Raw genomic sequence first — 20759 nt, 5'->3', positions numbered from 1 at the left:
CAAATCAACTAAGCATTTATCTACAACTAGTATTACACCCGTGCTATGTACGGATTAATTTTTTTTTTAAATATGATTTAGGTTATAAATTTATTAAATAAAATTAGAAACAATAGCATTATATGAAATATGCATATAATAAATACTGTGAAACAATTAATCACAAACTATAATAATCCAATGTTAAATCATAGGAGAAAAAAACTATCATAAAAGAATTGAACAAAAGAGGAATCACCATAAATTTTGAAAAACTTATTTATACACTACGTTACCTTGATTTTAACAAACACTATTAAAGTTCTTTATCAATAAAATATATCTACTTACGTCTTTAATAAAACACGAATACAATTAGTCATTACAACATTAATTTAATATCAAAACAAGTAAAGAAATGCCCCTACTAATTTCAATAGGTATAACTCCAAAACTTTTCATATCTCTTTATTTGGAGTCTATTCACTTCCTCCAATAAACTAAAAGGTCTAAAAAAATTTTTATGTATCAACTTTATAAAAATAATTATTCTTAACAAAAATCAGTTTTATGTAAATTATAATAGTATATCTAATTTAAAATGACAGCCCTTTTATATATATATATAGGGGAGCATTAAACTCCTATTGAGCCCCTTAGAGTTAAGTTCCAACACAATCTCATCCATTAGATTTAAATGGTGGATGGTCCAGATGTAGATTTAATATCTCAATCCGTGTTGCATTATTTCTTCAATTTGGTGCATTATAAGGGTAATAATGTAAAAATACATTAAATGACACTATTCAAAACGGCTGGTGCGATAATTAAGCGAGATATCGATTGACCTTCCGTCTACTCACTCTCTCTCCCCCCAAACCTCTCACACCACGATCAAAATCGCTCTCCTCCAATTCCATCCATTTTCAAAACCCTAGCCACCGGTCTCCTCCAATTCCACCCATCATTCTCCTCCTAATCTCGTTTACTACTGTCTAAACAACCTCCGGGCGACCGTTCTCAGTTGAAGTGTGCCTACTTTCGCGAGCGACCGACAACGTCCAATCGACAACAGAGTAGCGTTCTAAAAGCTTCGATTTTTGGTAAGATTCCCCTCGAATCAACGATTCACGGTGTTTTCCCAAAAAAATCACTATTTTTCACAAAACCGTGGTCGATGTTTCATTAAATCATGGATTTTTTTTTTTGAATCCTTATGGTTTTGTCATTATTAAAGGGTGTATTTAATTATGAATTTAGACATATGCTTTGGGCGAGTTTATTGATGAAATGTAATGGTTTTTTTGTGGTTTTTCTGCAAGAACACCACAGTTCTACAATTGTGTACTAGAAATCATAACCAAGTTGAGATTTTCTTCGTCTTACAGATAAACAATGACAAAAAGAGGTCGCTCATTCAATTCCCAACCCACCCAGACTGTAGGTGAGCGTTGTATTGCATTTGGCTCTTTAATTCATGGAGTAGGGGCGTGCTGTATGGTTTTTTTTTTAGCTTTGCATAATTGGGATGCATCTGTACATACATTATATGCCGCTTGATATACATTATATGCAAAGTGACATAATTGGTGTAACAAATGCATTATATAGAACGTTTGTTACATTATTGATCTTTATGTGCTCCATTATATGGACTTGTTGGTACATTACTTATTACCATGAGAACTGTAAGAGCGATTGGTTCATCTTTGATGTTTTTTTCTTGAATCATCCACTTCAACAAGGTTTGATTTTCTTTATGTTGGCCATTATTTTTTCAGTGTTATCCATTAGATTAGATTTTCTGTGCATTATTTCACTGTCATTGCTTCATGTGGTCCAATACTGATATGCTTACGGACACCTTTTTTGAAATGGATCTGTGCATTATTTCGTTGCTTGTGTGCATTATGTACTATATATTATGCAATACATTACAATCATGTGATACATTATTGTTTCAACGCATTAAACTCCTTCCTTGTTCTGTAGCAGCGAAGCTGCCAAGGGTGGATTTCGAAGAAGCTGTTCACGATGTCATACCTATAGCTATTGCACAAAAATTCCGGCAGAGATTGGCCAAACAAAACGAAGAGACAAGTACAGGGAACGAAGAGTTGGAGCAGCGGAAATCACGAGGGAAGAAGGTCGACCATCTATACTGACATGTTGTGCATCAAGTTCGCAAAGACACTACTAACATGTCAATACAACAAACGAGGACAACCAACTTTCCGCAAGCAACCATTGGAAGGTCAGGCCCGCAAAGTTCAACTTTGAGAGGTGGGTCAATGAGTATGGGCTGGAGTGATGATCTGGATTTCAATTGGATAGTTTGGTTTTAGACATTTTAAATCAATTTTGGGTTAACTTATGTTGGAAACAAACGTGAAAGCAACTAGGGTAACTGTTTGTGATTTGGATTCATGTTTTGTTATTAATTTCGTTTTGTTATTATTATACGTTGCATTTTGGTAGATAAATTTGGTTAGGTATAATATGACTTAAATAATGTAATCAAATATTCATAATGTAGGATAAGGGAAGAATAATGTACAGATTTGATATAATAATGTAACCAATTCTTCATAATGAAGAATAAGGGAATAATAATGTACATGTTTCATATAATAATGCAGGTGAAACTAATTGATTGTTAATAATGTAATATTATTGATTAATAATGTAATGTAATGGATGAATAATGCACAAGTTGTACCATGTACTGAACCAAAAAATTTGAAAACGTAATATAAGGGAATAATAATGTGCATAATTGTTAGAATAATGTAGTTTCAACAACATGCGTGTTTATTAAAGGCATTGTATAGTATAATATCAGCAGCGTAGTAGCAAATAGGTAATAATGTGGTTTAAGTGGGTAATAATGTACTATAAGTGAGTAATAATGCACTAGGTGTTAAAATCTTTCATAAATGCAGTGTTCGGAAATAATATGAAACCAAAAGCTCATGGAAATGTAATGAATAGTAGTGACAATGGGAAAATCAAAGCTAATAACGCAGTTTGCAAAAATAAATCAACATTTCCTCTTTCTCTTCCGCAGCTCTTTCTTGTTCTCCATCTCTTTAAGCATTGGTCAGTTTCGAGAGTCATGATCTCCCAACTCCTCGCAAGCCTTACAACGTTGAAGGGGCCTAGTAGCCTCCTTTATAGCCTTTTCTCTCTTCGAAATCAGACGGCTAGCTGAGCTGCTAGCGTGGCCCTTTGTTTTCACAACATCCGAAGGATGGACGTGTACGACTTCAGGCCTTTCCATTCCATAAAACTGTTCAATCATTCGTCTCTTTTCAGAGGCTGACGTTGTAGGAGTTCCAACTTGAAGAGAATTACCAAGTTCTTCCAGTCTACCTTCAAATTCACGAAGCACATCAATTTCCGTCTCAAATCGACGAAGAAAACCATAGAACAACGAAATCCTGATGAATAGTCAGGTACAACGAACACTACAAAATCATAACAAAAACATATGATGAAACATATGTATTACAGTACATAGATCGTACATTACTAATCAGATAAAATACATAATACAAACATATTTGTGCATTATATTCATCATAATACTAAATCCTAGTCGAGATGAGAACTAAACCCTATAGCAATGGCTAAAACTCGTCAACTTTGACGGCATAAGTGTTACTTACTACATACTACACCCTAGCCCCAACGATGGATAAACCCTAGGGGAAAGGATTTAAATTGCGCAAAAAAATCAAGCACTGCCAACAATACCGTATAAAATAATAAAATAACTGCTATGAAATATATACAGTACAGTACATACATCGACCATTATTAATCAAACAATTTACATTACACGTAGATATTTGTGCATTATGTTTGGCAGTAAAAAACTGCATCATAGCTTATATGATATCTAAACCCTAGCAGTAATCACTGAAACTACTGAAACTCGAGGACTTGAGCCACTGTTGAGTTAATTAATTGATAATACACCCTAGCGCCAACGATTTCTAATCCCTACGGAAAAAAATTAAACAAGCGCCAACGATTGCAAAAGAGTCAGATGAAATAATACTGCAGAAATCGTTTTTTTTTTTAAGATTACAACAACGTTTAATACTTCTGGAATGGAACAAATTAAATTACCTTCTTCCATTGTTGGAGAACAAGACCAAAATCACAAAGGGTCCAACTTTTTTCGATTCTTGTAATTCACAAATTTCTCCAACTTAACGATGCATTCACCACTACAATCTTGGAGTGAGGTATCAGAATATTCAACGGAGAAGAAAAGATATCAGTGTGGAGAGAGAAGAAAGATTTCATCTAATTCAGAGAAACCGTTGTGATGTATTGATAGAGAAAATCACGCTAGTTACCATAACTAATAATATTTTGTATTCCTAAAAGGCCCTAGGCGATTTTTTATAATGTTATAATTAATTCCAAATGGCATTATTTCGGGCCATAAGATCTTAATATTGAACCGCCCAGATTGAGTTGAACAATTGAAGAAAACATGCAAAAAGGATTTGAATACATCCATATATATATATATATATATATATATATAGGGGTGCGTTAAAATGACAACACTCTTAAAATGACATTGTGACACCACGCTAGACTGCAATATTATATATGCTAGACTGCAATAGTATAAACGTTAGACTGCAATTGCAGTCTAGCGTATTGGATACTGCAGTCGGAAAAAATTGTAGTCTAGTGTATTGGATATTGCAGTCCGTGCAAATTTATCCTTGAGCAATTTTTATGATTGCCACATGGCAGCTTATTATTCGTCCACATGTACAAATGATTGGCTAGGAATGGTGGTATGGTGTTACTTTAAAAGATGTTGTCATTTTAACACAATCATATATATATATATATATAGGATCATGATCAATTGAGATTATTTAGGCTAATTGAGAAATGAGATGCAATATCAATCACTCATTTTTATTAAATGAGTGGTCCAGATTTTGCCACACAATAAATATTTTTAGATTAATTTAATATAAAAGGGCAGAATAGTAGTTTTAACAAAAACAACAAAAATTGAAGAAGAAGCGGCTCGTCAGTTCCTCTCCGCCAACGAAGAGGAAGAGGGAAAACCAATTGCAAAATTGTTCTGGCAATTCCGGCGCAGCAGCAAGCGTCAACTGCGATCAATTTCCACTCATTGTGGAAACCATCTGCTTTTCCCACGGCTTTTTTTTTCCTATTTATATCAGTAATATTTTCATGAATCTAAGGAATTTCAGCTCAATCCATATGTAGTTATTGTACAAATTTTGCGAGAGGTAACGAAAAATTAATCTTTTTGTTTTATAATCCGAGTATTAAATGCAATTTTTGGTGGCGATTTTGGTTGTTTTTTTGAGGAATCATTGAATTACGCATTCGTATTTGATGAATTATGATAGTTTGCTCTTTTTCTAGATTGAGTTTTGCTACGCTGATTGATTTCCTAATTCGTTGAAAATTTATGTTGTGTAATGTGATGGTGTTCAGAACTCAGTTGTTGTGATGATATAATGCAATTTGTAATTTGTTGCTCATTACTTGTTTGATGAAAAGCCTTTTAGAATTCTGATATTATATTGTTCTGAGGTTGGTCATTGTTCTGAGCTCCGAAGCTGTCAAAGAAGTTCAGTGAGAGTTTCGTGAAAGAGGGGGCAAGCGTCGGCGTCAATTGGATTAAACTCAAGTAAGCAAGCCGTTCCGGAAGATATAGGGGAGAATTTTGCAGGTGGTGTTTCTGATTCGATCGATTTGTTGACCTTTTATTGTGCTATAATTTTGTTGCATTAATCCAAAATTGTGGAAAATTTTTAGTGTAATCATGTGTTAGAATTGACTTCAGATTTGTTTCTGTGAATCATTTGTTTTTATTTGAAGAAAATTGCATTATTTGAAAAAAAAAATGTTGATTATTTTGTAATCTATTTGCAATTTCAAGAATGTTGATTATTAGGATGGAGTAAATGTAGATCTATTGACATTTAGCTATTGACATGCTGTTGACATTTGATGTCAACTACACGTATAATGTCAGGTATGGATTGAATTGAAAATCTTAGTGTGATTGTGTGAGTGTGTGTGTTCAAGAACTGATGTTTTAGTATGGATTGAATTGAAATTCTTTTTCTTGGATAGGTTTAGGGGTAAAGGAGCTGATGCTTTGTAGCTTCTTCTAGCAAATAGCTTTTCTGTCTGAATTTGTAGAACATTATTGTGGCAGGTATTAATTCCAAATTTCCTCCCTTAAATAAATGATAAATGAAATTTTGCTTGATGTGTTGAAGGCGATGATTAAGCTGAATATTCCAGCAGAAGCAGGGCATTACGGTGTTCTGATTGAAAATTGTTGCTAGACTGGTCAATATGATAGAGGTGTGAAGATGCTTGACCAGCTCATTAAGAAGGATATCATATTATAAGGCCTCGGACTACTTTGCATATGGAACCGAGTGCTTACATGATGAAAGGTCAAAAATTTTCTTCACTTGAGGTGGAAGCTTGTGCACTGGAGTTCAGGAGCACGTGAACATGTACGCGCCACTTAGAGTGACGAATTTGAGCGCCAAGAGTAGTTGATGCTTCATATGTCTCTGATTCAAGCTTCGTGGCTGTGAAATTGAACGATTTTGCTTTTGATTCGGAAATGTGAGATTGTTGGAAAGTTCTAGATTTATTGTTGATAAGCTGTTGACATTTAATATGCAGGCTATTGACATGTGATAAGGCTAATTTCATGCATTGGTTATGTAGTGAAAAACATCACATTTCTGCTGGATCTAACAAGTTTTGTTAAGCCAGGTGTGTGTGTAGCGCTAGATCCAGGAGATGCTGGAGGAGGATATCTAGCGAGGAGCAGGAACGGAATCACGAGGAAAAGCTAGAGGAAGGAAGCCAAAAGCTGAGGGCAATCAAGTCAATCAATACCTCGCTGGGCCCCACCTCGAAGCTTATAAATAAAGGAGTGCGCAACAAGAATGGCAGATCGGTTACACTCCACACACAGTCACGCTCTTAGCACACACACTAGGGATATGGGAAATTTGGGGAGGTTTTCGTTTTCAGGAGTCTCGTATCAGTGCATCACCGTCCCTTGAGGGCGAAGAAACAATTGTTCTTTTAAAATTTCTGTTTGGTACTCAGTTCAGTCTCGAACTTCACGTTTGGAAGTCGAGCTTGTTGTTTTGTTGCTGAATCAGTTTATCCGTTCTATTTACATTTGATTTGCTTTGATGAAGTTAGATTTCGTGTTGATTATTATGATGCTTGCTATTTTGGTTTGTTTATTTGAGATGTTCTCTTGAATTTGTTGCTGAATATTTTAGGAGATTCGAGAATCGTGGTATTGAAGTTGTGTTCGGTTGGATTTTTGTTCTGATGCTTGGATCCGGAGTGGATTTAGCATCCGAAGTGTGGATCTGAACAGGGGAGGTGAAATTTGTGCATGAGATTATGGGGATTTTGTTCTGCTTGGTTTGCTTCGTCTAGCAGTTTAATTTCCGTCGTTGTTTAGTTTTCTGTTAAGATTATGCCTCCGATCTACATCTGAGTTTGTTTTTCTTGATCTCTGCATTTATTTGTGTTCGTTGAAGAAGATGAAGTCATTTTCAGTTGATGCTTTAGTTAGTTAGGCTGCAGATTCGATTCTGTCCGTACTTACCTTTTTCAGAGTTTGGTCCCCACTTGTTTTAATCTCCTTGGTCTAGAGATGTTCGTAGAAGTCCCAGATCTAGTAGTTGATTTGATTTAGTTCTTATACATAATTCATTTTTTGCCTAGATCTAGCAGTTAGCATAGCATACTTTATTTCCAAATTCACTTAGTTAAATTCCTCAACCCAAAATATGCGTGGCAGCAGCCAACCCAAAAATAGCTTCCAAATCTCTATGCATGTATTTTACGAGTCCATCTCTGTGGGATCGATCCCTACTTCCCTGTGCTAGTTTAGTATCTGTGGTTGAGGGTTTTGAAGGTTTGCTTGCGTACCAACGACCAGACTTCCAGTCTTGTGAGTCTCTAGACCTTGTGATCTAGTTGATTTACTGGATCTAGGAAGTGTGTAATTAGAAATTGATAGGATACAGCAAGCAAGAAAATCAACTCTTCAAATGGCGCCGTTGCCGGGGATGGATGGCGTAGTTTGTTTATGTGTTTAGAGATTTGGTGTAAATAGTTTTAATCTTTTGAATTTCGCTTTTGGCAGTTTATGAGCAAGGGCTCAAGGTCAGGAATCTGGAGCAACCCATCTTGGTCAAGGAACGTGCAGTTGAAGTGGCAAGTTAAGGAATCAACATCCGCCATAACTACCAGATCGGGGTTGTCAACTGTAGATCCATTTCCGTTTGAATCAGGGAGTGAAGAAGAGTGGAATTCATCGGGGAAAGAGGATTCACGGTCGTCGTCAGAAACTGAGCATTCGGAAAGGGAGGAAGAGGAGTCTGTAATGGCAAACTTAGTGGACCTAGACCCAGAGATTGGTTCGCTAACTGCACATCTCGACGGAGAGCCAGCTCATGCCATAGTGTCAAATCAACGTCAGCGGTCTATTGAGATCAAGACGAATGTGCTGGGCGTTTTACCTACATTCTCTGGACGGAGGAATGAGTGTCCTTATGAGTTTTTGAACGAGTTTAGTAAGCTATGTAGCATCCAGAAAAGGCCTAACGAAACTACCGAGGAGGACTATCGCCTGCGAGCGATTCCATTTGCATTGAAAGGAGAGGCAAACACTTGGTTGCTGAGGCTTCCACCTGACTCGATCACCACATGGAGGGATTTCAAATTGGAGTTCCTGGACTATTTCTTTCCGTCCAATAAGACAAACGCTTTGAAAAAAGAAATTCAAGAGTGTAAGCAGGACTACGATGAATCTTTAAGCCAATATTGGTCTCGGTTTAAAGGCCTGCTTGACGCTTGCCCAAATCACAGGATGACGGAGGCTGAAACATTTTATCTATTCTACGAAGGGGCAAATCCTGAGTCCAAGGACTTAATGAATTCCTCGAGCGGGGGGAATTTCACCAAGAATAAGGCAAGCGAGGCACGCGAGATTCTGGGAAGATTAATCGACGCGAAGAAGGCGTATGACTGCCCGCGTGCTATCATGAGGAGAAGCTCCGCGAACACAGTTAAGGAACGAGAAGGAGAAGAGGTTAGAGACAGAATAGATCGACTGGAGAAGGCACTGCTAAATGCCATTGAAAAGAAAAATACCCCTGGGTCGACTGATAAGGAAAAAAACCCAGGTCAAGAGGAACATCAGCTTCAATTTTACAATAATCCCTCACTCGATGGAGATTTCCAAGCTCAAGTGAATGCAATGGGGAATTGGAATCAAAGTAATCAAAATACCAACTGGAACCAGTGGAAGATTAAGGAGGCACCATGGAGGGACAATCCTTGTTTCAGATGGGCTGAAGGGAACCAACAACCACAGTCACAACACCCAGGTCCAGCGGAGAACCAGCAGACATGGCCCAGCCGGAATCAGGAAGGACCACAGCATAATTCTAACTGGGCAGGGAAGCAGCAAGAGGGGCTGAACAACTGGAATTTCCGTAACCAAGGGGATCAGCATAACTGGAACAACAGGAACCAGAGCAACCAAGGGAATTCTTATGTGCCACCGCATCAGAGGAACAATTCAGGAAACAATCAAAATTTCCAACAGAGTCACCCAGGTCCAGCAACCCAGTACAACAATAATCAAGGAGGTCAGGGAAATTTTCGCCAGAACCAGGTGGTTGGAACCAATCAAAATCAAGGATTTAATCCCAGTTCAATTCAAGGTTTCCGACCACAGCGGAATCTTGATGACATGGTGCATGACCTGGTAAATTTCCAACAACACATGCAGAATAACATGCAGGCTAATAATGACGTGGTGCACAAAATTCAAGATGCCCAGCAGGAGCAGAAGTCTGCCATGGACATGTTGGCAAAGCAGATGTCCCAGTTGGCCACGTCGCTGAACGAAATGCGGGGAAATGAAGGGAAATTGCCTGCCACTGTCAAACCACCAGACCGAGCAAATATTAGTCAAATTACCTTGAGATCGGGGAAAGGCTATGAAGGACCGAAGCAAGTGATAAACGAGGAGACACCCTCACAGATGAACGGAGAAAAGGGGAATCAGAAGTCTCGAGGAGATGATCCTGGACTCAGAGAAATTCCTATACAGGATGACCTCCAGGAGGGAGATTTAAGGGGATCTATGCCTCGACTAAGTGACCCATTTTTCCTTGATCCAGAACCTGAGTTGGAACTTAAAGAGGGAAGCAGGGAGACAGGTGCAGCCCCAGCAGGGAGTTCCACGAATGCAGTAAAGCGACCCAAACCATTCCCATATCGAGGAGAAGCCAAGAAAAAGAAAGATGATACTGAGGACCTTGTGGAAATATTTAGTAAGCTGGAGATTAACCTACCCTTTTTGCAGGCTCTGAAAATACCCACCTTCAGCAAGTTCATCAAGGAATTCATAGCAGGAAAAACCAAACCTGATGGGAAGATTGTTATAGGAGAAAATGTATCCGCCGTGATACAAAAGAGGAGGATGCCGTCAAAGTGTACAGATCCAGGTATGTTCACTCTTCCTATTTCTATAGGTGATATTAAAATTGAGCATGCCATGTGTGATCTAGGTGCTTCGATAAATGTCCTACCACTGTCAATATATAAAAAATTGGTGGGAGTCAGTTTGGTCGATACTAAAGTAGTGATTCAGTTGGCCGATAGAACATGCATATCGCCTGAGGGAGTATTGGAAAATGTCATAGTCAGAGTGCATGATTTCCTATACCCAGCTGATTTTCATGTGATAAAAATGAGGGGTAATGAATCTGCTGAGTCTAGTGGGGTGTTACTGGGGAGACCCTTCCTTCGCACCGCGAAGACTGTTATTGATGTGTTTGATGGAACCATATGCCTGGACTATCATGGGGAGAAATACACCTTCAACATTGAAGAAGCTATGAAAAAACCGCTTGATGTTGAAAACTTGCATGTTGTAGATGTAATTAACCCCCTAGTCCAAGAATATCTTGAGACTGAACTAATGCAGGAACAGTTTGACAATTCGGAGCTGAGCCAGACTGTAGAAAAGGAGGTGACAGGATGGTGTGAAACTTTTTTCACACAGGACTTGACAGATGATCAGATCAATGAAGCGATCATGGCATTCTGCCACCAGCCACTATCATTCCAATCAGCCAGATCTGTTCAGGAGAAGAGCCCAGACGAGGGAGCGAATCTAGAGGAAATGGCGCCAAGAAGTAAGGCGGAGAACCCTTTACCTCAGGAAGCCATCACACCGAAGAAGGAGTTGAAAACTTTGCCTGAAAATTTAAAGTATGCATACCTGGAGGAAGGAGAAACTTGTCCAGTGATAATTAACAGCCGCTTGACTGAAGACCAAGAGAGTGCGCTGCTGGAAGTAATAAGGAGGAACAAGAAGGCCATAGGGTGGACACTTTCTGACCTAGTTGGAATTAGCCCTGATCTTTGCATGCACCACATCAGACTAGAGGAAGGGGCAAAGGCTCGGCGTGATCCACAAAGGAAACTGAATCCAAACATGAGGGAGGAAGTGCTCAAGGAAGTTCTGAAACTACTGTCCCTTGGAATCATATACTCTATTCCAGATAGCGAGTGGGTCAGTCCGGTTCACATGGTACCGAAGAAATCTGGAATACAAGTGGTGAAGAATGACAAGAACGAGTTGGTGCCTACTCGACTGGTCACTGGATGGAGGATGTGCATCGACTATAGGAAACTAAATGAAGCCACCAAAAAGGATCATTTTCCTTTACCATTCATTGACCAGATGCTAGAGAGGCTGGCTGGCAAACAGTATTTCTGTTTCCTCGACGGATATAGCGGTTATTTCCAGATTTTCGTGAACCCAGAGGACCAGGAAAAGACCACATTTACATGCCCTTTTGGAACTTATGCCTACCGAAGGATGCCATTTGGTCTATGTAATGCACCAGGGACATTCCAACGTTGTATGATGAGTATTTTTTCGGATCTACTAGAGGTGTGCATCGAGATATTCATGGATGATTTCACTGTATATGGAGGCTCATTTGATACTTGTTTAGCCAGCCTTGACCTAGTGCTGCAAAGATGTCAAGAGAAACATCTAGTTCTGAATTTTGAAAAATGTCACTTCATGGTAACTGAGGGGATTGTTTTAGGTCATGTGGTCTCTGAAAGAGGAATACAAGTGGACAAGGCAAAGGTGGAAGTGATTGCAAAGCTACCTTACCCTACAAATCAAAAGGAAGTTAGAGGATTCCTCGGTCACGCAGGGTTTTATCGAAGGTTTATCAAGGACTTTGCAAAAATTGCGCAACCACTCACTCATTTGCTGCACAACGATGTGGAGTTCGAGTTTGATGAGGGATGCAAGAGGGCATTTCAATTGCTCAAGGATAGACTAGTGTCCGCACCAATTATCAGGGCACCAGACTGGAATCACCCTTTTGAGATAATGTGCGACGCGAGCGATTTCGCTGTGGGAGCCGTCCTAGGGCAGAAGATAGATGGGAAAAACTACGTAATTTTCTATGCGTCCAAGACACTAAATCAAGCTCAGAAGAATTACGATACTACGGAGAAGGAAATGTTGGCTGTCGTCTACTCGTTCGAAAAATTCCGCCCTTATCTTCTTGGGTCAAGGGTTATTGTTTTCACTGATCATGCAGCAATAAAGTACTTGCTAGCTAAGAAAGAATCAAAGCCAAGGCTAATTCGATGGGTCCTACTTCTACAGGAGTTTGATTGGGAAGTAAGGGACAAAAGAGGAACAGAGAATCGAGTGGCTGACCACTTGAGTAGAATTCATCAAGGAGATACGGACGAGGCTATTCCCGATGTTTTTCCCGAAGAACATTTGTACTATATGGACGAACCACCTAGACCGATAAGCTGGGAATCTGTCTTAGTTTTAACAGGTCCAGGAGAATCTGATCGAGGAAAGCGCGTACGTAACGCAGAACCATGGTACGCAGACCTGGCAAATTACTTGGTCACGGGAGAGGTGCCAAGTTCAGGGGAAGCCTCCCGGGCCCAGAAGATGAAGCTTAAAAGCGAAGCCAAATATTACTTCTGGGATGATCCTTATCTTTGGAAGATGTGTGCAGATCAGATAATTCGACGTTGCATTCCTGAATGGGAACAAAGAGATGTACTCCATCATTGTCACTCCTTGGCGTGTGGAGGGCATTTCGGACCAAGGAGAACCGCAAGGAAAGTTCTAGACAGTGGATTCTACTGGCCTACATTGAACAAGGATGCCTTTGAATACTGTCAATGCTGCGAAAGGTGTCAACAGACAGGGGGAATCTCGAGACGAGATGAGATGCCCCAAGTGCCCATAGTGATCTGCGAAATTTTCGATGTTTGGGGGATGGATTTTATGGGCCCATTTCCGTCGTCGTACGGAAATGCTTACATATTGGTCGCTGTAGACTACGTTTCCAAATGGATAGAGGCGAAGGCTACGCCCACTTGTGAGTCTAAAGAGGTGGCCAAGTTTCTGAAGTCAAACATTTTCAGCAGATATGGAGTTCCTAGAGCGATTATCTCAGATCAAGGAACACACTTCTGCAACCGCACTATAGAAGCGCTCATGAGGAAATACGGCGTGCATCATAGATTGTCTACACCATATCACCCCCAATCGAATGGGCAAGCTGAAGTCTCTAATAGGGAGATAAAGAGTATTTTGGAAAAATCAGTTAACACCACAAGGAAGGATTGGAGTAAACGCCTTGACGATGCTTTGTGGGCGTATAGAACTGCTTACAAGACACCAATCGGGATGTCACCTTATAGGTTGGTGTTTGGGAAAATGTGTCACTTACCCGTGGAAGTGGAGCACAAGGCATACTGGGCCATTAAGGAAATGAATATGAAGTCTGTGGCATGTGAAGAAGAAAGGAAGCTGCAATTACAGGAGCTGGAGGAACTACGGCTAGAGGCATTCGATTCAGCAATGTGGTACAAGGAAAGAACGAAGCTCTGGCACGACAAGAACCTCCGGGTCAAGGAACTTCAGGTGGGGCAGAAAGTACTTCTATTTCAGTCCAGACTCAAGCTAATGCCAGGGAAGTTGAAGTCAAAGTGGGTAGGTCCATATACCATCGTTGGCCTCCGCGCACACGGAGCAGTGGAAATCCAGGGAAGTGCTCCTAACTCGGTCCCTTTTCTTGTTAATGGCCATCGATTGAAAGTCTATAGGGATAATTCTGAGCTATGCGTAGTGGAGGAAATACCACTACGTGCGCTCTCAGTTATCACTTAGCCAGACAAAGGAATATTCTCGATGAACTCCTGGGTCAAGGGAAATGTTATGTTTTTACACACTGATCCAGGGGATTCGAGAATATTCAAAGGTAATTGTACATAGTTTAATTGCTTTAGAAGACAAAGAAAATCCAAACAAAATAAAAATTCAAAAATTTCCAAAAATATTTTCGAAGACCCAAACTCAAAGGGGATTTATGTCTCGTACTTTAACCTTGACCCAGGAGTCTGGGGTCTTCATATTTTTTTAGGTCGCGGTCAAGGGAATCAATTAGAGGAAGAGTGCATGAAGGAGCAGTTGAGGAGGGAAGTTATAATTTGAAATTCAAAATGCCGACAATTATGGAGGAGTACGGTCGCTGATGTCATGCCTGCAACGAAACATTGAGGTGAAGATCGCCGAGCTTGCTCCCGAGGTCGTGATGTGCGACCGCCCAGAGGTTTTCAGCGTAGACTACTTCTTCAACAAGGGCTTGTTGCAAACTCAAGGCAACAAGACTTACTTCTATTCGCTGGGAGATAAAGCGAAGGCGGAGCCGGAGGAAGCTGAGGAGGCCATGCCAAGTGAAGAGGTGGAAGAGCTTAGGAAGGAGGTGCAGGACATGAAAAAGGAAATGCAACTGATGAAAAAGGAGATGATGAAGGAACTCGGGGGAATACGGAAGGAACTCAATGGGAGTCGGGAAGAAGTAAAAGTTCTGAGCAGCAACGTAGCAGATTTGGCCACGAAATGTGCCAAACAAAGTGAAAGAGTGGCGGAAGCTGTGGAGATATCTACGCGGATGTTGAAATGGCTGCATCAGACGCTTCCCTTGACCCAGTCGAAGTCGACTCCTGGGTCAAGTGGCGAGGCACAGAAGATCATCCACAGCAGTCCCTCGATCAAGCCATTCCAGCAGTTGACCACCCCGACTATTCCCGAGAAAGTTCCAAATCCACCGAGGACGAAAATGCTAATGAGGAAACCAGGACTCGATCAAGCTGCAGAAGGAAAGGAAGAGCTGGAGCAACCAGCGAAGAAGAAAGTGAAAACAAACCGCCCCAGTGTTCCACCACCGTCTGGCTCTCGCGGGAGCCAGCCCCAGAAATGAGCAATTTCCCCAGACCAAGTAAATTTTAGTTTTTGTGTTTCTTTTTCTGTGTTTTATTTCCATGCGTTGCTGTGTTTTATGCTATCTTCTCCCACTTAGCCCAATGCTTGGTCTAAGTGTGAGAAGTTCTATGTTTTCTGTTGGTTTATTCTTCTCCCACTTAGCCCGTTGCTCGGTCTAAGTGTGAGAAGTGAAATTGTTGTTTAATTCTGCATTGAATTCTCTGTTTTCCCCCCTTCACGACGATGGCTTGAGGACAAGCTTGAGTGAAGTGGGAGGGGGAGAGGAATCAATGCAGTGTTATTATGCTTTGAGGAGTCGTAGGTCTAGGGGTGTGTCGCATGAACTAGTGGATATAATACGGCAGATTCCCTTAGGGAGAGCAATTGAAAATAGGAGGTATTCCAACTTAGAAGCCTGATTCTTTAGTAAGCCGAACCAATCTGAATGAAGCGAGAACGATAGTAAATGCCTTTACTTGCTCAGTTGTGAAGCCCTACTCTAGAGGTGAGTTATAAGCCTGTGATAACACTTAGAGCTAACATATGTCAAAAGTCTGCCACTGAATGCTGAAGGAAAAGAGAAGAAAAAAAAAAAAAAAATATAAATAAAAAAGGGGGAAAGGAGAAAATATATAATCATAAAATCTGGAGGTATAAGCTGGACGAAGTCCAGAGGAGGAAATAAAAAGAGAGAAAAAAATCAAGGAGGTATAAGCTGGACGAAGTCCAGGAAATCAAGGAGGTATAAGCTGGACGAAGTCCAGGAAATCAAGGAGGTATAAGCTGGACGAAGTCCAGAAAGAAAAAAAAAAAAAAAGAAAAAAAGGGGGATAGTGACGGAGGATAGAAGGAGGAATTCTCATAACCCGAGGTTTCAGTGGTTTGGCAATAACTTAAGAGAGAATCGGTCCTAACATCCCTGGTAAGGAATGAGCGATCGAGTGAATCTAACAATTGGGGAAGTAACAGGCTATCTTGACGAGCTGACAGATTGGCTAGGTAGAGGGGAGAAAAGGGCCTATTTGGAGGAGTGCAGCCTGTTGGATTGACCTTAATCTTGTGGGGACGGTTGTCTAAAAGTTGAAACCAGTTCATGCATATGTGTTTATGTGTTTTCATCTTATGTGATTATGTACTCTTTGTTTTAGTGTCTAGCTTTGCCTCAGTTGTGTCTAGGTGTAGGAGTTTTGTCTAGAGTCTGTAGAGTCGGTCAAGGGGATAACCATGCTTGAAATTCGCCTTATTCTTCTTTTCTTCTTGTCTTTATACTTGAGGACAAGTATGGTTTAAGTGTGAGCAGTTTGATAAGGCTAATTTCATGCATTGGTTATGTAGTGAAAAACATCACATTTCTGCTGGATCTAACAAGTTTTGTTAAGCCAGGTGTGTGTGTAGCGCTAGATCCAGGAGATGCTGGAGGAGGATATCTAGCGAGGAGCAGGAACGGAATCACGAGGAAAAGCTAGAGGAAGGAAGCCAAAAGCTGAGGGCAATCAAGTCAATCAATACCTCGCTGGGCCCCACCTCGAAGCTTATAAATAAAGGAGTGCGCAACAAGAATGGCAGATCGGTTACACTCCACACACAGTCACGCTCTTAGCACACACACTAGGGATATGGGAAATTTGGGGAGGTTTTCGTTTTCAGGAGTCTCGTATCAGTGCATCACCGTCCCTTGAGGGCGAAGAAACAATTGTTCTTTTAAAATTTCTGTTTGGTACTCAGTTCAGTCTCGAACTTCACGTTTGGAAGTCGAGCTTGTTGTTTTGTTGCTGAATCAGTTTATCCGTTCTATTTACATTTGATTTGCTTTGATGAAGTTAGATTTCGTGTTGATTATTATGATGCTTGCTATTTTGGTTTGTTTATTTGAGATGTTCTCTTGAATTTGTTGCTGAATATTTTAGGAGATTCGAGAATCGTGGTATTGAAGTTGTGTTCGGTTGGATTTTTGTTCTGATGCTTGGATCCGGAGTGGATTTAGCATCCGAAGTGTGGATCTGAACAGGGGAGGTGAAATTTGTGCATGAGATTATGGGGATTTTGTTCTGCTTGGTTTGCTTCGTCTAGCAGTTTAATTTCCGTCGTTGTTTAGTTTTCTGTTAAGATTATGCCTCCGATCTACATCTGAGTTTGTTTTTCTTGATCTCTGCATTTATTTGTGTTCGTTGAAGAAGATGAAGTCATTTTCAGTTGATGCTTTAGTTAGTTAGGCTGCAGATTCGATTCTGTCCGTACTTACCTTTTTCAGAGTTTGGTCCCCACTTGTTTTAATCTCCTTGGTCTAGAGATGTTCGTAGAAGTCCCAGATCTAGTAGTTGATTTGATTTAGTTCTTATACATAATTCATTTTTTGCCTAGATCTAGCAGTTAGCATAGCATACTTTATTTCCAAATTCACTTAGTTAAATTCCTCAACCCAAAATATGCGTGGCAGCAGCCAACCCAAAAATAGTTTCCAATTCTCTACGCATGTATTTTACGAGTCCATCTCTGTGGGATCGATCCCTACTTCCCTGTGCTAGTTTAGTATCTGTGGTTGAGGGTTTTGAAGGTTTGCTTGCGTACCAACGACCAGACTTCCAGTCTTGTGAGTCTCTAGACCTTGTGATCTAGTTGATTTACTGGATCTAGGAAGTGTGTAATTAGAAATTGATAGGATACAGCAAGCAAGAAAATCAACTCTTCAACATGTGTTGTATGATCATGATGCCGGAACTTGTGTCAAATAAAAAAATTAAGATAAAATAGTTGTTAGTTTTTAACTGCAAGAATTGTTTTTGAGTTGTTGACACTATATAGAAGTTGTTGACAAGCTGTTAACATTTGATATATAAGTTGTTGACATTTTGCTATAAGTTGTTGACCGAGAAATCGTTGATTGCATGAATGGAAGTCGTCGTCGGTGAAAGCTAAGTTGTTGACATTTGATATTCTGGCATTTGATATTCTGGCTATTGCTATGTGAATTATAAGTGTTATTTTTTAGTTGTTGAAATTTTAATACGAGTTGTTAACATTTGATATTCCGCCATTTTAGAAATGAAATGACGATAATACCCCCTAGTTGACATAATCATGTCAACTATACACATATAATGTCAACTATAAGTTGTTGACATTTGATGCAGCCACTCATTCACAATTTTCGCGCGATGTCAACAGCGTGTAGTTTATGTCAACTAGGGGTATTATCGTCAATAGCTTGCATCAAATGTTAACAACTTATAGTTGACATTATATGTGTATAGTTGACATAATCCACAACATTTTCGAAATGTCAACCGCAAGTAGATTATGACACCGGATTGAGTTTTGCTACGCTGATTGATTTCCTAATTCGTTGAAAATTTATGTTGTGTAATGCGGTGGTGTTCAAAACTCAGTTGTTGTGGTGTAATACAAGTTGGAGTCAGGTTTCCTTCCGTGCTCCTCGCCGATGCGGTCGTCCAGACTGCCCCAATCCTGCCTGGAGGGGTAATTACAAATACAATTCATGTTTTTAAGGTTAATTACAATTAAAAATCATGTCAACTATATATACTAGACGTGTCAACAACTAATATAATTATGCCAACTATGATGCACATCGTGTCAACGGCACATACAAGTCATATCAACTACGGTACATATCGTGTCAACTACACATACAAGTCATGTCAACTATGTTACATACTATGTCAACTACACGTACAAGCCATGTCAACTACTCATAGAAAACATGTGAACAACAATTATAAGTCATGTCAACTACACGTACAAGCCATGTCAACAACAATCATAGTTGTTTTTTATTAGTTGTTAACATATACTACAAGTTATTGACATTTTCTTATTAGTTGGTGATATTTGATTTTGCTCTCTATTGACATCTATCGTATGATTTTTTTTTAATTATAATATTTGTTTTCCGAGTTGTTGACACTTTATACAAGCTGTTGACATTTGGTTATAGGTTGTTGACATTTCAATATAATTTGTTGAACTGATTAACATTTGATATAACTGATAAGTTCAAAAGTCAGAATCCACAATAATAGTTTTAAAACCCATCCAAAAAATAAGTTAACATCAAACATTAAAATCACTTTTTGTTCACTTCTTATTTCTACGACTAAACAACTCCTTGTACTTGTTGTTTAGCCCAAGCAATTTGCCCATGTTTGCTTCTATCCAATCATGAGCCAGTTGTAACATCGCTGCAACCTCTAGTTATTGTAAATTAATGCAATCATCGTGTAGCAATACATTTGTCATCATATCTGATGGGAGTAGGTTCTGAGAAGAAGACCCAACTCCACTGTCATCTACATCAAGACTTTGTTCTTCATTCCCTTGCTGCTGCTCCTCATTACGAATGTATCTCTTCTTTATACGTCCTAAACCAAAAACTTCTGCATTGGTCTCTCTATCTTCTCTAGCCTGAAGATGCTCACTTTTCCATTCTTTCATTAATGGAAATGTGGGAGGAACAGAACGCTTGTCTTGTGTAACTCTGTCTAAGTAACAGAGTTGCATATGTTAAAAAATGCATGTCAATTACTAGTGTGTAGTGTCAACTCAATACACAAGCCACTTAAATAACTAATACAACTTATGTCAACTATAGTACAAGCTATATCAACTACACATACAACTCAATGTAATCATGTTAACGGTTAATAATCTGTAATACAAAATGTAAAACATACCATAAGGAAGGGAAGTGGTCCTGCAAAGGCGTTCTTCTCTGTCTTCGACCAATTTCTCATTGCAAACTTGAGCACAAACATTGTATATGATTAACAATTGATATTTCTCACGTTATCCAGATCATCAATTATCCCTCCAATCTTAGAATTTATCATTCCACATGTTGATTGCTCAATCAATACTGATTCTAATAGGACCAAGAACATTCTCTTGAACTGTGTTCCTCCTTGAAGATCTGCTAACATAAGTTGTTCAACAGCTTTATGGTTCACGTTTTCTGATTTCGTATTACATTGTTCTGTTATCTCCCTCATGAAAGGTGCATTACTTTTTCCACTTATCTCTGGAGTAAGTAATGTCACCCCTTAGAAATCTGTATACAAGCTCCACATCCTTTTCAGTGATATGAATTTTTTTTCTCATTATAAAGTTTTATCTTGCACTTTTTTTCATCAAAACTTTTTAATAATGAGAATGCTAACCTACTAGGAATGTAATCAATGTTGAAATGTAGGACACTCTCAAAACCCAACTCCTTCACAACATTAATCTGTTCCTAATTCAGTTAGCTTATTGTATCAACAAAAAACAACGGCTTCCTTTTCACTAGAAGCCTTTGAGATAAATTTTCAGCAATCTCAATCAGTTTTTCATCCTTTACCCTTTTCTTTTGTTT

General features: G+C 39.4%; 1 long non-coding RNA gene across 1 annotated transcript; it reads left to right on the top strand.

Annotated features, from left to right (window-relative positions):
- Positions 1-858: 858 nt before the first annotated feature.
- Positions 859-2379, top strand: LOC125195732 (uncharacterized). Its single transcript, XR_007171782.2, has 3 exons — positions 859-1082; positions 1368-1423; positions 1972-2379. It is a non-coding gene; the product is annotated as an uncharacterized LOC125195732 (long non-coding RNA).
- Positions 2380-20759: the final 18380 nt, after the last annotated feature.

The sequence above is a fragment of the Salvia hispanica genome, chromosome 4, assembly GCF_029641045.1.
Source record: "Salvia hispanica isolate PSC_SH4W2 chromosome 4, Shi_PSC_v1, whole genome shotgun sequence".
Lineage (NCBI taxonomy): Eukaryota > Viridiplantae > Streptophyta > Magnoliopsida > Lamiales > Lamiaceae > Salvia > Salvia hispanica.
Note: the sequence above shows the minus strand (reverse complement) of the source record. Positions and strands in the feature narration are given on the sequence as shown.